The following is a 17,872-nucleotide window of genomic DNA, read 5'->3' as shown; positions in this document are numbered from 1 at the left end:
TGATACTAGCACTTTGGCAGGCCCAGGCAGGAGGATCACTTGAGGTCTGGAGTTTGAGAATGGCCAGAGCAAGAGTGAGATCCTGTCTCTACTAAAAAATAGAAAAACTACTTGGTGGGTGGCACCTGTGGCACAAAGGAGTAGGGCGCTGGCCCCCTATACTGGCGATGGTGAGTTCAAACCCGACCCCAGCCAAAGAAAAACTGCAAAGAAAAAAAAGAAAAGAAAAACTACTTGGGCATTGTGGTGGGTGCCTGTAGTCCTAGCTACTTGGAAGGCCAAGGCCAGGAGTATAAGGTTGTGTGAGCTCTGAGGACACCTCTGCACCACAGTCTAGGTGAAGAGTGAGGAGACTTTGTCTCAAAAAAAAAAAAAAAATGGTATGAAAATAAGAATCTTGACTATTTCTACAGTGTCTTACTTAATCTACTCTGTGGGTTTTTTCCCTGTAGAATTATTGAAGAAAGAGATAAAATCTATAACCAAGTCACAGGAAAGAATTAACACTCCTCTGAGTGTGCAGTTGTCTGGAATAATCACCAATGCAGGTGGGGACAGCAGAGTCCCGGTGGTCAGCTGCTGCCAGTGAAACTGAGGCACGCTTGCTATGACTTACTTAACCTTTGCCTTTTACTTTAAGCAAAAACCGTTTACATTTTTCTTAAGTGGTGTTTATTTTTTCTTAGCATTGTAATTAATAGAAAAATATGAACGTGCATGAAAGTGGTGAGTAATAGTGGATGCCTGCACTGACCCTGGGGCCCCAGCAGCTACCACACTTCACCCTGTCATTCCCACTCCCTGTCATATAATGAAGCAAATCACAGACATGTGCCTTCATCCTAAAAATTAGCATTTTTTTCTGATAAGTTACTTAAGAAATGTATTTTTTTTAATTTAAAAGAAAAGTTTTCCAAAAGAAATGTTAGGATGTTTGATACATAAGTTAATGGTCAGGATTATGTGATTTCTATCTAATCAGTTTTCAAATCGACCTTAGTTTTGGCTGACAATCTTTTTTTCCTGAAATGAGAGAAAAGTTCTTTTCAGAAACGAAGGCATGTTTTCATAGTGCTAAAAACCTATTTTCCAGACTTAAGCAAAATTATGATGCTTCATAAACCTTTAAACTATTGCATTGCAGCATCCTGCTCTTTGGTTTAGTGTATTTTCAGCATTACCTTTCCTACCTGATTCAAACACACTAAATATGTTGTACTTTATGCTTACACAGTCATTCATTTAGACACTACTGATTTGGAATTTTCAGCAAGTTGGGTAGAACTTTAGTAGTAAATTTCCATTAAAGTGATGTATTTGCTAATTGCTGGTGATTATTAAGGAGACTCCTTAAGGTTTTATAGAGTAAGTACATGGATTAACAGGCTGATTTATCATCAGGCGTATGTATTTATATACCTTAATGCTATGAAGTTAGCCTAACTTGGACAAAGTGACCTGGCTTATATGTATATATAATTAATGAATTGAGCCATCAAAATTTTAATTTTGCTACATATTTGGATCCTTCAATAATTTGTAGCAAATTATGTGGCAGATTTAAAGTTGGGCTGCTATAGTGAATTACTGGGCATTTTCAATACTTGAATATGGAACATGTGCACAGGGGAAGGAAATAACATTGCACTTTAAAAGTACTGTATTGTGAGTGGAAAATGCAATGTCTTAAATAAAGCTGTATTTAAAATTGGCAAAAAAAGTTTGATTTTGTTATAAAAATCAAAATGAACTTTTCATTGCTAGAATGATTTGTCCATCTAGATGAAGAACATACTTTGTGAAAGGTGGTCAGACATTGAAGGTAAACTTAGCTGATATTTTTCTCTTAGACAGCCCAGGATGGCACAGAGGCTGGTTGTTCCAGGTGGGCACAGCACATGCTGAGAAGAACAAAACGCTGATCAATTTAAAAAGGTTGTGAGCATTTTTAGAGCTTTGAAGGATATTGTAGGGCTTATGATAATAACAGCAAATATTTGCACAGTGCTTTGTCCTCTGAGCACTTACATATTAACTCGTTTAATCTTTACCACAGTCCTGTGAGGGTAGGCATGGTAATTATCCTTGTTTTACAGATAAGAAACTGAGGCAGGGAGAATTGAAATAGCTGGCCCAAGTCCCACAGATAAGAAGTGGCTGGCCTGCTTTAGAAATGAGGTTGGGCTGGGAGCTCTGATCTGTCCAGCTCTGCTAGAGACCCTCAGCCTACTCGCACCTGCCTGGTGCCTGGTGAGGCGCTGGCAGGGTGTGTGCTGGGGATGCACCACTGGGTTTCCCCTGTGAGAGTCGGCATTGTGCAACGTCCCCCGCACACACTTCCTAATGGCTGCTTCTGACCATGGGGGGCATCCCCAGCACACACACTGCCAGTACCTCACCAGGCACCAGGTTGTTGAAATTGTGGAAATATCCCATTTGCTTTATCCAGTATGACCACTAGTCACGTGTAGCTACTGAACACTAAAAGTGTGGTTAGTGTGACTGAGGAACAAAATTTAAGATTTTACTTATTTCTAATTAATTTAAATTTAAATAGTTGCAGGTAGCTGGTTGTTCCAGTGTTAGAGAGGCTTTGGTATCTCCCAGAGACCTGGGAGAATACACAGTTTGTGTTTCCTGTGGTAATTTCAAAATCTTGATGTCTTGTGACTTTTGGTATCCTGACCTCATTTGGGTAGTCAGTGAATTTATCGTTAGTGATGATGTTAATCAGAGTGAAGATATTCTTACAAATTAGATAATTGAATGTTTAAAACTATAATGGCTAACAAAATCTTGTTTGATCACCAGCACAAGAGATAGCCAGTTCCCCACCTCTGGAAGCACCCGCTTATTAATTCCTTTCAGCAAAAATGGCCTTGACATTCCCTTATGCTTCTCAGCCTTGTAGAAGAGTTCTTGCTTTGTAAGGAGTCCAGCATCTTGGTTGGGCTTAACATCAGGGAATGATGATAACATAGTAAGATGGACTTTGTGGGTCACAAGCAGCCATTAGGAAGGCAGTGTTGGGCTGTTTGCTTCCTGTGGCCCCTGTCTCAGGAGCACGGTGTCCCAGAGGGACTTCAGCAAGACTTAGTGGGGAGTGAAGCCAGGTTTTGTTTCAAATGAGACCACATGAACTATGGTGTTGGTACCTCCTGTAATGTGCTGTCATCTATGCCTTTATGAGGCATGCAAATCTGATTATTTTAATCTTTTCTTTATGAAGAGGATTAGAGTGGTTGTTTCCATGAGACATCGGGGCTTTGAAATGCAGGTGAGCAAAGCTTCCAGATGGTGGCAGGTCTTGGCCCACAGCACACAGCAGACACCATCCATCATACCTGTGCAGTCCTCTGGGGTAGCAGTTCCTTAAAGCCTTGTCTTTGTTGGTGGGATTGAACTGTTAGCCTTAGCACTTGAGTGGAGGCATTAAAGGCCTACAGCAGGTGCTGCTGTTCAGACACTGGAACACTGGCTGGGGTCTAGGATGCTGCTTTGAAAGGTTTGGAGAGAAGGTTCTTCCTAATATGTTGGGAGTTAGCGTGGTGGAGGGGTGCTTTTGGCAGGATCTGTTTGCCTAGTTTTTTCTGTAGTTGTCAAGTGTTGTAAAGTTCCAATGGTTGTGAAAGTATATTGGGGTTTTAAGACAAAAAGTATTGAATGGCAGGTGAAACACACCTATTCCTGGCTGCGGTGCCAGCTTCTCCTTGAAGTTGGCCCAGTCTTTTAGTTGCTGTGGACTTTGACTTTCTCCACTTGGCAAAAGTACCTTCAGGATGGGAACCAACATATCACTACAAAGTGATTTGACTTCTTGAAAAAGTGGTTATGGTTAAGTTGTGGAATGAAACAACAGCTGTGATGAGCAAGCTCTCCAGTCAGCTCTAATCGCCTCATTGCCAATAAACTCTCCATCTACACTTTCAATGATGATTTAAAGAGCAGGTCAGCATCATTCAGAGGCCTTTTGACAGCCTGCCCTCATGCAGGTCGCTGTGGGATGTGTTCCATAGTCTTTCCGCTGAAGTGCTAGAGCTGGCACCTGCGTGCGGCTGCAGTGTAAGTGAGCTCCCTGACTGACCTTGCTTTATGTTCTACACTGAGAAACTCTCCTTACATTAGCCAGAAAAATAAAAGCATTTTTCTTTTGTGGTCTTCTCTTTTGTCCCCTTTTACCACCACAGGTCCTCAAGAACTGTTCTCTTTTTGGAACCAAGGCCTTCTGTTGTGAACTTGGGGAAATGGTGAACTGGATCTTCAAGGGAATGGGTGGTGGAGGTGCAGGAAGATTGTCCCTGATTATGATCTTATAAAAAATGGATTGAAATATAATTGTCTGTAAATGAATTGGTATATATTGGACTTCATTTTTCGGTCTCTTAATTGAAAGGATGCGTCTGTTCTGAGGGAGGTCTTGGTACAGATGGTAATACACTGATGCTTGAATGACAGCTGGTGGCTGCTGTGCTGTCCCTCAGGTGCCCTTTTTGCTGTGCCAGTGGTAGTGGTTTCAAAATTGCACGAGGACAGTACTCAGATCTAGTTCTCTGCGTACACATCTTGTGGATTCTATAACTCAGAAACTACCCACATATATAAACTCACAAATATGAAATCAGCCTGCACACGGGTACACAGATCTGCCATGTACCAGGGACTTGGAATGACAGTTGGTTTTGAACTCTTTAAAAAGGAAAAATTAGCACAAGTTTAAAGACATCAGATTATTTCTGTTGAAGAGCAATCTGTTACTTCATGCTTTTTTTTTTTTTTTTTTAAGAGATAGAGTCTCACTTTGTCGCCCTTGGTAGAATGCTGTGGCATCATAGCTCACAGCACCCTCCAGCTCCTGGGCTTAGGCGATTCTCTTGCCTCAGCCTCCCGAGTAGCTGGGTCTACAGGTGCCTGCCACAACAGCCGGCTATTTTTTGCTGCAGTTTGGCTGGGGGCCGGGTTTAAACCCACCACCCTCTGTATATAGGGCCGGTGCCCTACTCACTGAACCACAGGCGCTGCCCACTTCATGCTTTTGCAGGTCAGTAACTTGTTCTAAAATCAGCAAGGTTTGTTGCTTGTGACTATAAAATCTTAACCTTTTAGCTCTAGAGAATGATTCCATGGTGGAGTATGTTGCACATATCTTAGTTTGCAACTTTATAGCATGAATTATACTTTAAGGCCTGGAAAAAATAAGGTAATTTAAGTCTTTTTAAGACACAGAAAGAAAGCTATTTCATAAATATTAGTTATGTGAAATTTGCCAGGCTCTTAGCCCTTTAGTGGAACAGTCACATGATTGATTACCTGTTGAGGACCCATAGGTAGCTCACTGCAGAGCTGCCACTGACACGATAAAGTTGTCATTCAGTGTCAAACCGTCAACCCTCCTCTGCCAACTTCCTTCCAATATCAGCACTTTCTTGCCTTGTGTGTGCGAGAGTGTGTGACTGTGTGTATAGAATTACGGAGCTTTAAACATGACCCAGTCACAACTAGCTGAACTTCGTGGTTTTAATAGAACATTAGGGAAATAGAAAATTTCTCTCACTTCTCTTTCCTCACATGCCCCACTTCCCTGCAGTTTGGGAAACCCGCGGCTGCTTCTTACCAAGCTCAGAAGAAGAGAGAGAGGTCAGGCTCAATCACGAGATTTTTTCTTGTGCTTAGGGCCTAAAAGAAATTCAGGGATAGACAGGCCTCAAAAACATGAAATAGCATAAGTTCTAAGTGTTTGTTGTTGGTCACTTTATTGAGAGATGGGGTATTGCTGTGTTTCTTAGGCTGAATTATAATTCCTGGGGTCAGTCTGTGCTCCTGCTTCAGCCTCTGGAGTAGCTGGGACTACGCCTGACTTGTTTTGGTTTTTCTTTTTTTTTTTTCTGGAAGATAGCTGGTTGTTTCTTGAGGAGTTGGCTATAGGGAGGCATTTTGCTTCTATGAAAGATGGGGAGTGGGACTCATAGGGAATTGTATTAACTGGTCTTGGTGAGACTTCCTTTCCACTCTGCTAAGATACTTAAAGAATAGGAATCAGCTTCTCTTTATGAGGGAAAATATGGCAAAGAACATTTCCAATTTCAGATTTTTAAGTTATGTAACTTATCTCAATGTGTAATTTCTTCCTTTTGGTTAAGGGTTAGTTAATATAGTATTTCCTCTGTATTCCAGGGGAATTGGTTCCAGGACCCTGCTTCCCCAGGACACCAAAAATCCGAGGATGTTGAAATCCAGTAGTATTTGCATATAACCTACATGTATCCTCCTGTATACTTTAAATCACTTCTCCGTTACTTAAAATACCTAATGCAATGTAAATAATAGTATATAAATAGTTGCTATACTGTTTTTTATTTTTGTTATATTGTTAATTTTAGAATTGTTACTTTATTTTTTTACTTTTTTTCCCTTGAGACAGAGTTCTCTTCCTTATGCCCTGAGCAGAGTGCAATGGTGTCATAGTTCACTGCAACCTCAGATTCAGGCTGTGGGCATCCTGCTGCCTTAGCCTCCGAAGCCCCTAGGATTACGGGCGCTCACCGTGGTGCCCAACTGGTTTTTCTATTTTTTCCATGAGTTGGGGTCTCACTCTTGCTTAGATAAGCCTTGAACTCCTGAGCTTAAGCAATCCTCCCGCCTCAGCCTCCCATAGTGCTGGGATGACAGGTGTGAGCCACTGCACCTGGCTACTTTTTATTTTTTTAATTGACAAATGCACATGTTCTTGGAGAACATTGTAATATTTCAATACATGCATCCTGTGTAGTGTGTAGTGACCAGATCAGGATAATTAGCATATCCACATTTATTGCCTCTAATCTCAGCGACTCGGGAGGCCAAAGCAGAAGAGTTTGAGGCTGCAGATAGCTCAGTGAGCTATGATTGCACCACTGCACTCATGGGTGACAGAATGAGACCCTGTTTCTAAACAAAGCAAAACATTTATTGGTTCTTTGTGTTGGCAACTTTTTTCCCCCAACCTGAATTTGGATAAATCTAAGGGTGCAGAACTGTTGGATTTAAGAGGCTGATTATATAGATGCTCCTATACTTATGGTGGAGTTTCTTGTTGAAAATATCTTAAGTCAAAAACACATTTAGTGTATTCACCTGACCTATTGATCACCATAGCTTATCTTTGCCTACCTAGATGTGCTGAGAAGGCTTATGTTAACCTATAGTTGGGCAAAACCTTCTACGGTGGATGTTTTAAACTCTTTTTCTGCAGCGGTCATCAGAGCTATCATCATATGAGGTCTGACAATTGAGTTTGTGAATTTATCCTAGAAAAATTGCTTTGAAGGGTGGATAAGGTGCTGGTGTTGATATATAGTTTCCCAAGGAGAGCACTTCGAGGGTGACCTTAGTGGTATTCAGCAATGAGGTATGCAGCACTTTTTCTAGGATGAGTTCATGAACTTAATTGTCCAATGTCATGTGATGATGAATAGTACCCAGCCCTCCCTGCAGAGCTCCCGCGCAGTGCCCTGTTGTCATGGGCGCCTGCAGCTCCGAGTCAACAGTGTGCTTGTCAGCCGTTTCCCTCCCGGCTGTGAGTTGTTCCTGTCTTTCCAGTTGAGCCCACAGCTTGACATATATGAAGTGGCAATTCCTAGGGAGAACACCTATGTATTGTTTCCTTTGTTGAAATTAGAGAGTTAAAAAAATTATAAAAATACACAAATATAAAATTATTTTTTCTGATGTTCAGAGTGATTAAGGGAACGTTAAAGTTTTCATTATATGTGATAAAAACATGTGAATTCTAATCAGGCCATAAGGCGAATCAAGAGGGGTGTTTAACTAACTCTTTGAGAACATAAATTATACTTTTTTTTTTTTAATGACAGTCTCACTCTTGCCCACGCTAGAGTGCTGTGGTGTCAGTCTAGGTCACAGCAACTCAAACTCCTGGACTCAGCCAACCGGCGTAGGTGGGACTACAGACGCCCTCCACAATGCCCAGCTAATTTTTCCATTTTTAGTAGGGATGGAGTCTTGATCTTGTGCAAGCTGGTCTTAAACTTCTGAGCTCAAGTAATCCTCCTGCCTCAGCTTCCCAGAGTGCTGGGATTATAGGCGTGAATCACTGTACCTGTAGATTACTTTTTTTTTTTTTTTTTTACAGTTTTTGGCCAGGGCTGGGTTTGAACCCGCCACCTCTGGTATATAGGGTGGGTGCCCTATACCTGTAGATTACTTTTTAAATGGCTGTTTTATGTAAAGTAAAAGGGGAAGAGTGAATGATTTTGAATGAACAAAATTAAAAAAAAATAGATATGGTCTTTGTCTTTAAAGCTTGCATTTGATTTAGAAAACAATCTACATAAAAGAAATTATATAAATCAGTAATCACATCACATTAAAAACTACAACTTGAAAATGATTATAGGAAAGTTATATTTATTTATTTATTCATTTATTTATTTTTTTGAGACAAAGCCTCAAGCTGTCCCCCTGGGCAGAGTGCCATGGCATTACAGCTCACAGCAACCTCCAACTCCTGGGCTCAAGCGAGTCTCCTGCCTCCGCCTCCCAAGTAGCTGGGACCACAGGCGCCCGCCACAACACCCGGCTTTTTTTTTTTTTTTTTTTTTTGGTTGCAGCCTTCGTTGTTTGGCGGGTCTGGGCTGAGGATTCGAACCCGCCACCTTAGGTGTACGTGGCTGGCGCCTTAGCCAGTTGAGCTATAGGCGCTGAGCCAGGAAAGTTGAATTAATCAAGCCAGCATTTGTAGTCTTTGGGAACAGATGGGTTAAAAAAATCATGTCTGCTATAAATTAAATGTAATTAAGAAATCAGAAGTATTTGAAATGTTTGAAAAATTAATAAATTAGAAATTGTCCATGCTAGCTGTAAATATATTCCTAAAGTAAGAAGCTAATGTTTACATAATGAAATGTCATGGGAAGCAAGCCTTAAATATGACATCATTCAGTCAGAATAGTATTGCATTGATCAAGGGTGTGAAAATCATTATGGAGCAGTGTCTCATGGAAGCCTCTTCCTTAAATTTATTCCCACCTACATAAATATTAATTAAAGCTTTCTAGCCCATGTCAACAGATGGCGATTTATGTTGGGTTTATAAATAAAGCCTCAGAACATTACTACACTTAATGCTCTCTCCCTTCCCTGAACAAAGATTCTGGCCTCCAGTGTGGTTGTCTGTGAGCAAATTAATGAATTCTTCTCTATGAGCTCATGTAGAAAGCATCTCACTGTCGAAATATTTGGCTTTTATTTTTCTACAAAGAAGAAAATTTGAATACCTTTGAGTTGCCTAGTAAGTTCACACAGATGGACTAGAATAGCAACTGGTATTAAATTCACCTAAGAAGTTTTTCATGTTTTGGGTCTCAGAATAGAATGATACCTCAAACTCAAAACTAGTAAACCAAAATAAAATACACAGAAGAGTAGACCATGTCTAATCATATCATCCAAATTAGAGCTCATATTTTAAACTTTTTTCTTGTGAACTCTTTTTCTTAAAGATGTCATTCTTTAAGATGAGATGACACTTTGTACTAAGTTTTAAAATGCACCCGCCCCTCAAGTGGAGCTATGTGAAAATAACTGCTTCATAATCTGACTGGGAGAGCAGAATCTTGCAGTTCAGGGGCCATTGCAGATTCCTAGGTCCCTGTGTCAGAAGGCGGGAGGGGCCCCTAGGCCAATACGCCAATATCTGTAAAATATATTTCTTTTCATTTGTTTGGGAATCGGAAATTCCAGCTTGTGAAAAAGTCTACCATGTCTTCTCATCCTAGCTTCTTTGAAATGAGCAGTAAGTTGATAAAGGTAAATATTTAAATATGCTGAAATGTCCAGGTTGTGTTGATGGGACATGGCACCTTGGCTGAGGGCATCTGCGCCTGACACTGCTGCCTTTCAGGTGGCTTCCTCCCTGCTGCCACCCAGGGGTCTTTCTGGTGCCCCTTGGTTTCAGGGGCATACCTACAATGAGGGGGCAATTTAGGTAAAAGTTTTGAAAGTTTCTGCCGGAGGCAGCATTCTGAAGGAAGGAAGTTCTGGTAATGACTGTGTTGTGATTGCTGTGGGAATGTATCTACCTGTCTGTTGATACCAGTAATAAAGAACACTCTGAGATTTTTTTTATAATCTCTGATGTAGGTATTTTAGCAACCTTTGTCATAATGTAGCTCATACTCCATAGATATTACGTGTATTGTAGGGCCTTGGTAGAGGATTGGCAATTATATAAAGTCAGTGTCAATTGATCTAGTTCGCATCTGGCCCTAGATTTATAAATGAGTAGATTAGCATCTCCCAAGACTTAGGAAGCCATGACATCCAAATGTAAATGCAGTTTCTTTTGTTAAAAACCATAAAAGTCATGGTGTTAAACTATATGGTTAGAATCTGAGACAAGGTGTCAAGATCTTCTGATCTGTGCTGATGGGGAAGGAAGAATAAATTATTATTGAGACTCAGGAGTCTGCCTGGTCTTCATTCCTGTTATATCCAAGGTGAGTCTCCCCTTCCTCCAAAGCTGGGGTGGGGCCTAGTGGAATTCTGTGCTACAACCCACATGCTCCTAAGTTAATAGGAGAGACCAGAAATAACAAACTGGCAAGTAAATTATGGCAGACACTGACAGAAAAAACTGTATATAATGGGAAAGAAATTTTTCAGTTACATTTATCCTGCTCTGGGCCACTGAGGACATTTATCCGCCCACCGGGTGTTTTTGCCCCCACTGGGTGTTTTTGCCACTGCTGCCTGTCCTGCTCAGCAGCCGACTCCTCCTGGGGCCCACAGTCCGGCCCTCTAACTGTCTGAGGGACAGTGAACTGGCCCCCTATTTAAAAAGTTTGAGGACCCCTGGTTTGGATTCTCCGACTTCACAGCTGAAGACGTCTGCTTCTGCTTTATTTCATCTTTCCTCACTGTTTTCTCCATTAACCAGAAATGTAACCCCAGTGTCCCTGGCATTTCTCTCCCCATTTACTCTCTGACCTTTGGTTGTTTTATCTTTACATAGCATAAAAATTACTGTCGTGAGTCAATTTTGAGGTAAGGACAGTTGGCTAATATTTTAATTTTCCTTCTTTGTGCTTTATATGTAAGGTGATTTTATTTTGAATTTTACATTTTATAGGTTAAAATCTTAGATCTTATTACATACATACATTTCACAGAAGGGCATTGACTTGAATCTGTAATACATTGAAAATATTTTTGAATGCAGAAGGTAAAATTGTATGCATTGTTCCAGAATTAGAAGATTGCGTGGCTATGTTAGTGAAGGTAAGAACAGGGGATAGATTTTGTGTTCATACATATTTGCATTAGTCATGCCTTCGTCAGTTATTCCTGAGCAATTAGATTAGTGCATTAAGCTTTTGTGCTTCAAAGTGTTAAGGTAGTTAATGTGTAACTGATAGGCTAGAAAGAGCTTTTATTTCTTTTAAGGAAAATGATTTCCTCTTGTTTCATATTATCCAGGCACAGTGGCTGTGTGAAATTGTTAACTTGAAACACATTTATTTTCCAAGGATGTGAATATTCCCTCAACATATTTGCCACTTTGATAATACTTAACTGTGGGTTATGTTCGTAGCTCACATGATGTGTTGAGGTACAAGTCAGGGGAGCCTATTATAGTTAAAATGTTCAGTAACAATAAATGCATTAACTGAGAAGCAGGAAATAGGGACATAATATTTTGGGATTTGAGGTCTTTCCTGTATGGGAATCTTCAGTAGTCTTATAAATTGATATAGAAATTTTACATATGTATATATATATATTTGTAAGCACTTTATTCCTGGCTACCCTAGCTAGTCATTTACTTTCTGTGGATAGATAGTATTGCTTGTTATTTGCAAGGCTGATGTTGTAACAACACAGCTGTTGAATACTTGGCATTTCTGCTTCTGGTGAAATACTATTTGTGCAGATTTATCTGATCCAGATGTGTGGCCAGCAAGCTACAGTTCTAATTATAAGGACAGCCAAATTCCATTATAAGCACATCATGGGATTACAGGGCCAGGAGACATCTTGAGAGGACATCTAGTTCATTCTCCAGCCTTTCTTCAGGACCACACTTCATAAACCACACCAGTACTGAAGCAGCAGAGAATGTTCCACCCATGTATAGGCTGAATGTAGAACCGTAGGAATTACAACTGGAGAAAGAGGCAAGCTCCTCTGGTTTGGTCCTCTTACTTTCTGGGTAAACAGATCCAGGCCCAGAGAAGTGTGAAACTTAATCTGGACTTTTAGGACTCCTTACTCACACCTTACTCTGTGTGTGGCTTCCAGAGTGATCTATAGTGAGGGAGACGGGGTGGAAGATGTGATGGGAAAGGCCAGTTTCACATCCAGGTGCAGCTCTCTGGTTACTGATTTAGAAGTAAGAGATAATGAATTAGTAAGAACTAGATTCCACTGAAGTTTATTTACTACTTTCAAAGTCTAATGTGGAGTGAGATATTTCCACATATAAAGATAGTGTTTATATATGTAATGTGTTTGTGTGCCTTAGTGATAAAGTACAGAGGAAATTAGACATGCCCTCAGGGCTGGACATTTGCAACTGTTGCACATAAGCTTACCAGAAACAACATCTCTGAATAAATATGTGATTCTTTAACTTGATTTGACCCCTCTTGCAAGGTTGGCTTGTTACAGTTTTGTGGCTGCTGGCAGAAGAGAAGGGATTCTTACACCATGGAAAAAAGACCTTATTACTCTCGGCATACCAACTATTGTAAACATGGACATGCTGTGTGGGTTTGTCCTCATCCTGGGTCCCACAGGAGATGTGGATGGAGCGTCCAGATGGAGCCACACACGCAGTAGCTGGGGGCTGCTGCTGAGAATCACTACACTTGGGACCCACTGCTTTTATAGCATGCAGTAGGGGAACCCACTCTTTGCTCCGAGGGGGAGACATTACCTCATCTGTCAAGGTTGCTTTCTGCCAACATCACTTTGGGAAATGGCCCTGGTACAAAATGGCCAGGGCCTTGCATTTTTAGCATACTCAGCAGGATGTGTAGAAATAAGAAGGACCTACGGAGAGGGTGGTCTCACAATAGTAAAACTCTCTAATTACTGTTATTTGCTATGAGAAAAAGATGATCAAACAAAATACCTTACTAGCAACTCCACACGCAATAAAAGACATCAGGTCATTGTTAGGAAGCATATTCATAATTGAAAATGTAAGTGCTTGGATGTCAGAAAAATGGGAATGAGAACAGAATATGAAGGATTAATTTGATTTGGTCTATAAATTGATATTACCATGATTTCAGGATGTGGTTAGATCACATTAAAAAATCAGCACATCCTAAAAAAGATCAGGGATTATAAAAATCTTATTTCTATACTGTTGAATCTATGTATCTTTTTGTGAAGTCAAAGTATAGTAGCCATGTGGGCCCAGGCCCAGGTTTAGCTCTGTTTCTTAACTGCATTCTGGCCTTATTATTTTTTTCTTTTAAATTGCAAATGTTATTCATATTCTTTGTAAAAAACATTTTTCTTTTCTTTTTTTTTTTTTTGAGACAGAACCTCAAGCTATTACCCTAAGTAGAGTGCCATGGCATCACAGCTCACAGCAACCTCCAACTCCTGGGCTCAAGCGAGTCTCCTGCCTCCACCTCCCAAGTAGCTGGGACTACAGGTGTCCACCACAACGCCCAGCTATTTTTTGGTTGCAGCCGTCATTGTTGTTTGGCAGGCCCGGGCTGGATTTGAACTCGCCAGCTCAGGTGTATGTGGCTGGTGCCTTAGCCACTTGAGCCACAAGCGCTGAGCCAAAAACATTTTTCTTTTTCCAGATGAGAGAGGTGTAAAAATGTAAAAGCTTGTATTTGCTACCACACACTCCCTCTGGTCAGAGTACACCGTTTGCCCCGTGGTTCTGTGGCCTTTGGAGAGGTTGGCATTAGAAATGAGAGGAAACCTTCCCTGGTGTTACTGACTGCTTGTTTCTTCTGAGGGATCAAAGTACTGGGAACATTTAAGAAGTGTTCTGGGCTCGGCGCCTATAGCTCAACTGGCTAAGGCGCCAGCCACGTACACCTAAGGTGGCGGGTTCGAATCCCCAGCCCGGACCCGCCAAACAACAATGATGGCTGCAACCAAAAAATAGCCGGGCGTTGTGGCGGGCGCCTGTGGTCGCAGCTACTTGGGAGGCGGAGGTAGGAGACTCGCTGGAGCCCGGGAGTTGGAGGTTGCTGTGAGCTGTAACGCCACGGCACTCTACCCAGGGGGACAGCTTGAGGCTCTGTCTCAAAAAAAAAAAAAAAAAAAAAAAAAAAGAAGTGTTCTGAATGTCTGGAAATATTTATGAGAAAGTATTATGATTGTATCGCGAAAATGTATTATGATAATACATCCACCTTTCTTCCCTACGACATTAGCTAACATTTGTCTTCACCGCCAGTGGGGGTTACATAGATCAGGCAACAATATCTTTTATGGATAAAGACACTGAGGCACTCAAAGTTAATTTGCCCAGCTACGTGGTTTCTTAGCTGTGTTAGGCTGCTGCTTAGAAAAAGCAGTAAAACTTCTGTAAGATTTGAGACTGTAGTACTCCTGATTTCTATTACTGTTTTTTAAAAATAGTATGGGTCGCTTTTTTTGCATATCAACATAATTTACTTTGAGTTTGAGGTTGCTGTGAGCTATGATGCTAGGGCACTCTAGCCAGGGTGACAGAGTGAGACTCTGTCTCAAAAAAAAAAAAAAAATTAAGGTATTTCACATAAAACAAGATTTCAGGGTTTTTGTTTGTTTTTTAAAAAACTGGAATAGCTGGCCTGCATCCCGGGATATTAGCAGGGGCGCTGCTTGAGAAAGGGTCATGTCCTCTTCAGCGTCCACAGTCCTCCCCACTCTCTGTGGACTCCTTGGTCCTGTAGGTGTTTTCCAAAGGAGAGGGAAGAATAGGGAAGGCAGACCAGGCAGACCAGGCAGCCCATGTCACTCACTGACCTTGCCTCCGTGGGCTTTGTAGGCATCTGAACATTGCAGCCCCTTGATAGGATGATTATCTAAGACCTTTGCCTCTTTCAGTTTTAGATTTTTTATGGTTGTAGCTATGATTGATGATGGTGTACAAAAGAGAAGAGATGGCAACTCAAAGGAAGTGACCTGAGTGCTTTGACTGTGGAAATGGTGGCCTAGAATGTGAGTCTGGGGAAAAGTGCGTCCTGGCTGACCTGTGGATGCAAGGGCTGCAGGGCCCAGTGCTGGTGGCTCAGCCGCAGCCTGAGCAGGGCCCTAACAGTGTATATTCTCTACACCATAGAGCTTTTGTTTCTCTATTTGTAATGGTGGCAGAAAATTAAAGGATTTAGAAAATACTTTATTGCTTAGAAAAACTTCATCCAGTAGAAATGAATATTTTAGATTTGTTGTTACCTAAAGATTAAAAAAAATAAGTTCTGGATTCCTTTTAATGTAAAGAGAAAATGGCACATGATTCCTAGGGTAAACTGGAATAACTACTCAAATTTAAGCCATGTTTACTGTGGAAATATGATTTTCATCTTGTTGTTAAAGATAGTACCATTATTATGGATGAATACGATTGTATTTTAGCTTTAAAAAATCCTTTAGCTTTGTGAACGGTTTATTTGATTAAGGGGTTAACTAATGGATCCAGATGACTCCTTATCTAAAAATTGGGCACAGTTCTCATTTGAAGGAACTCGTAAGTGAAAAGCTATTAACATTTCATACATTCACATAATTCTTATAAAGTTGGGGTTTCTTATAATCTTATTAGGAGACTTGAAAAGAATTAAGTCATTAAATTGGTGTTACCTAGAAACATTCTCTGGTGACCACTAGATCTTGAGAAATTTTATGTGTTCAACAAGTTAGACCCTGGGCAAATTCTTAGTTCTTTGAAGTCCAGCATATATAGAAACAGTACACTGTACCCCATGATAGTATTAATATACACTGCTATGATTTAATAAAAAAATAAAAAGAAAGAAACTTCTGACTGTTCAATTCAGTTTCTCAAGCTTACTTGAATAGTAAAGTTTTTTGTCATGTAGACATCTTTAGAATGTAGCAGGATTATTTTTCCCATGGTACATACTTTAGAAATTCTCACTTGGATGGATTCAGAAAAAAAACAGACTGTAGTGGGTTTCTGCCTCCAGTGTAGTTTATCTTTTTTCTCACCTTTACTAGAGTTCACAAATAAATCTCCCCAAGCCACTCCCAGGGATGTAAGGTGGTGACATGGTTAAAATGGGTAGAATCCAGACACAATGGAAAGCATAATGGTGTCTCCTTTGTTTTGTTTAGAAAACAATTATATCTTTGTTGAAAGGAGTTGATTTCCTGTTTTTAGGTCATGTGCTTCTGTTCAGGCACTGTACTAAATGCACCTGTATTATAAACTAGTTTTGGGGCCATCTTTTTTTTTTGTGGTTGATCTTTTAGAGACTTGGTGTCATTTACCTAGATAATCCTCATTTTCTTTCTCAGCCTTAGTACTTGATGGGTTTGGGACTTGCAGGTGGAGCTGATGTAATGCGGAAAGGCAGTGAGTGAGTTTGGGATTTGATAGGTAAGAGTGAGTGTGTGTGTGTGGGTTTTGTGGAGAGCTTATAACTTGGTTAGATTTCCTTTATCAATTTAAGTGGAAAATAAGTTTCAAAATTTGAAGTGATTTGAGAAACAAGAGTAGCATGACCTCTGAAAAATAAGGGATGGAATAGATAATGTCAAAGGTGCTGCTAATTAAAAAAACAAAAGAACTTTAAAAAATGTCATATCAGGCTCAGCGCCTGTGGCTCAAGTGGCTAAGGCGCCAGCCACATACACCTGAGCTGGTGGGTTTGAATTCAGCCTGGGCCTGCCAAACAACACTGACGGCTGCAACTAGAAAATTGGCGGGTGTTGTGGCAGGCGCCTGTAGTCCTAGCTACTTGGGAGGCGGAAGCAGGAGAATCGCTTGAGTCCAGGAATTGGAGGTTGCTGTGAGCTGTGATGCGACAGCACTCTACCAGGGCGGCAGCTTGAGCCTCTGTCTAAAAAAAAAAAAAAAAAAAAATGTCAGGTTTTAAGTACTGAGATTGCATTTTAGAAATTGGTATAGGTTGTAACCCATTAGAAGGTAAATCAAACCCTTATGATGGAAAAGTGAATGCTGATGTAAAAACTGATTTGGAATGCTGATCCAAAGATTCCAAAACTGATTTGGAATCTTGGCTATTTGCCAGGGGCTCCAGGAGTTAAATGGATCTCTGTTTGTGATCTTCGTGCTCCACTGGAAGGCTTCGGAGAATTTGAGAGCCCCAGAGCTCTAAACAGCTGGAGATCTCTAATTCATTAGAGACGTACGAGGAGAGGCAGGCCATGCACAAGGAATGATTGTGTAGTGTGCACCTCTTGGAGCCACGGATGTGGAAGTTTTTAGCATTCATTCATCAGCTCAGCCATTCAGTTCTTCAGAGTGAGTAATAGGAAGCTCAGAATCAGGAAACTGCTTCCCTATCTGTTGGGGGGAGTTGGCAGTCTACAAGTGCTTATCACTCCAGCTGTGACCAGAATGAGACTGTACATCTATTGTGATTTTTCTTTAAATACATGTGGTTAAACAAGATACTTTCTAGGGAAAATTTCTTCTAACTGGGCATTTATGAATTTAATCCCAAGGTTGCAAAACTGCTGATTGGGATCACAGAATATCACATATAGAAGGGAATTCACAGATGGTCTAGTCCAGCCATCGTGTGTTGCAGATAACCTATAGACTCTGAGAAATGTTACTCACACAGCTGATATGTGTGACAGGACTAAACTCAGGTCTCCAGGTGTGTGACAGGACTAAACTCAGGTCTCCAGGTGTGTGACAGGACTA

General features: G+C 40.8%; 1 protein-coding gene across 2 annotated transcripts in view; it reads left to right on the top strand.

Moving 5' to 3' along the window:
- The window catches only part of FNDC3B (fibronectin type III domain containing 3B), a 371,182-nt gene that overhangs the window by 31,746 nt on the left and 321,564 nt on the right, over positions 1-17,872 (top strand). The gene's annotated exons all lie outside the window — the stretch shown is intronic.

This window comes from Otolemur garnettii, unplaced genomic scaffold (genome assembly GCF_000181295.1).
Source record: "Otolemur garnettii isolate 467f Iridium unplaced genomic scaffold, OtoGar3 scaffold00078, whole genome shotgun sequence".
Lineage (NCBI taxonomy): Eukaryota > Metazoa > Chordata > Mammalia > Primates > Galagidae > Otolemur > Otolemur garnettii.
Note: the sequence above shows the minus strand (reverse complement) of the source record. Positions and strands in the feature narration are given on the sequence as shown.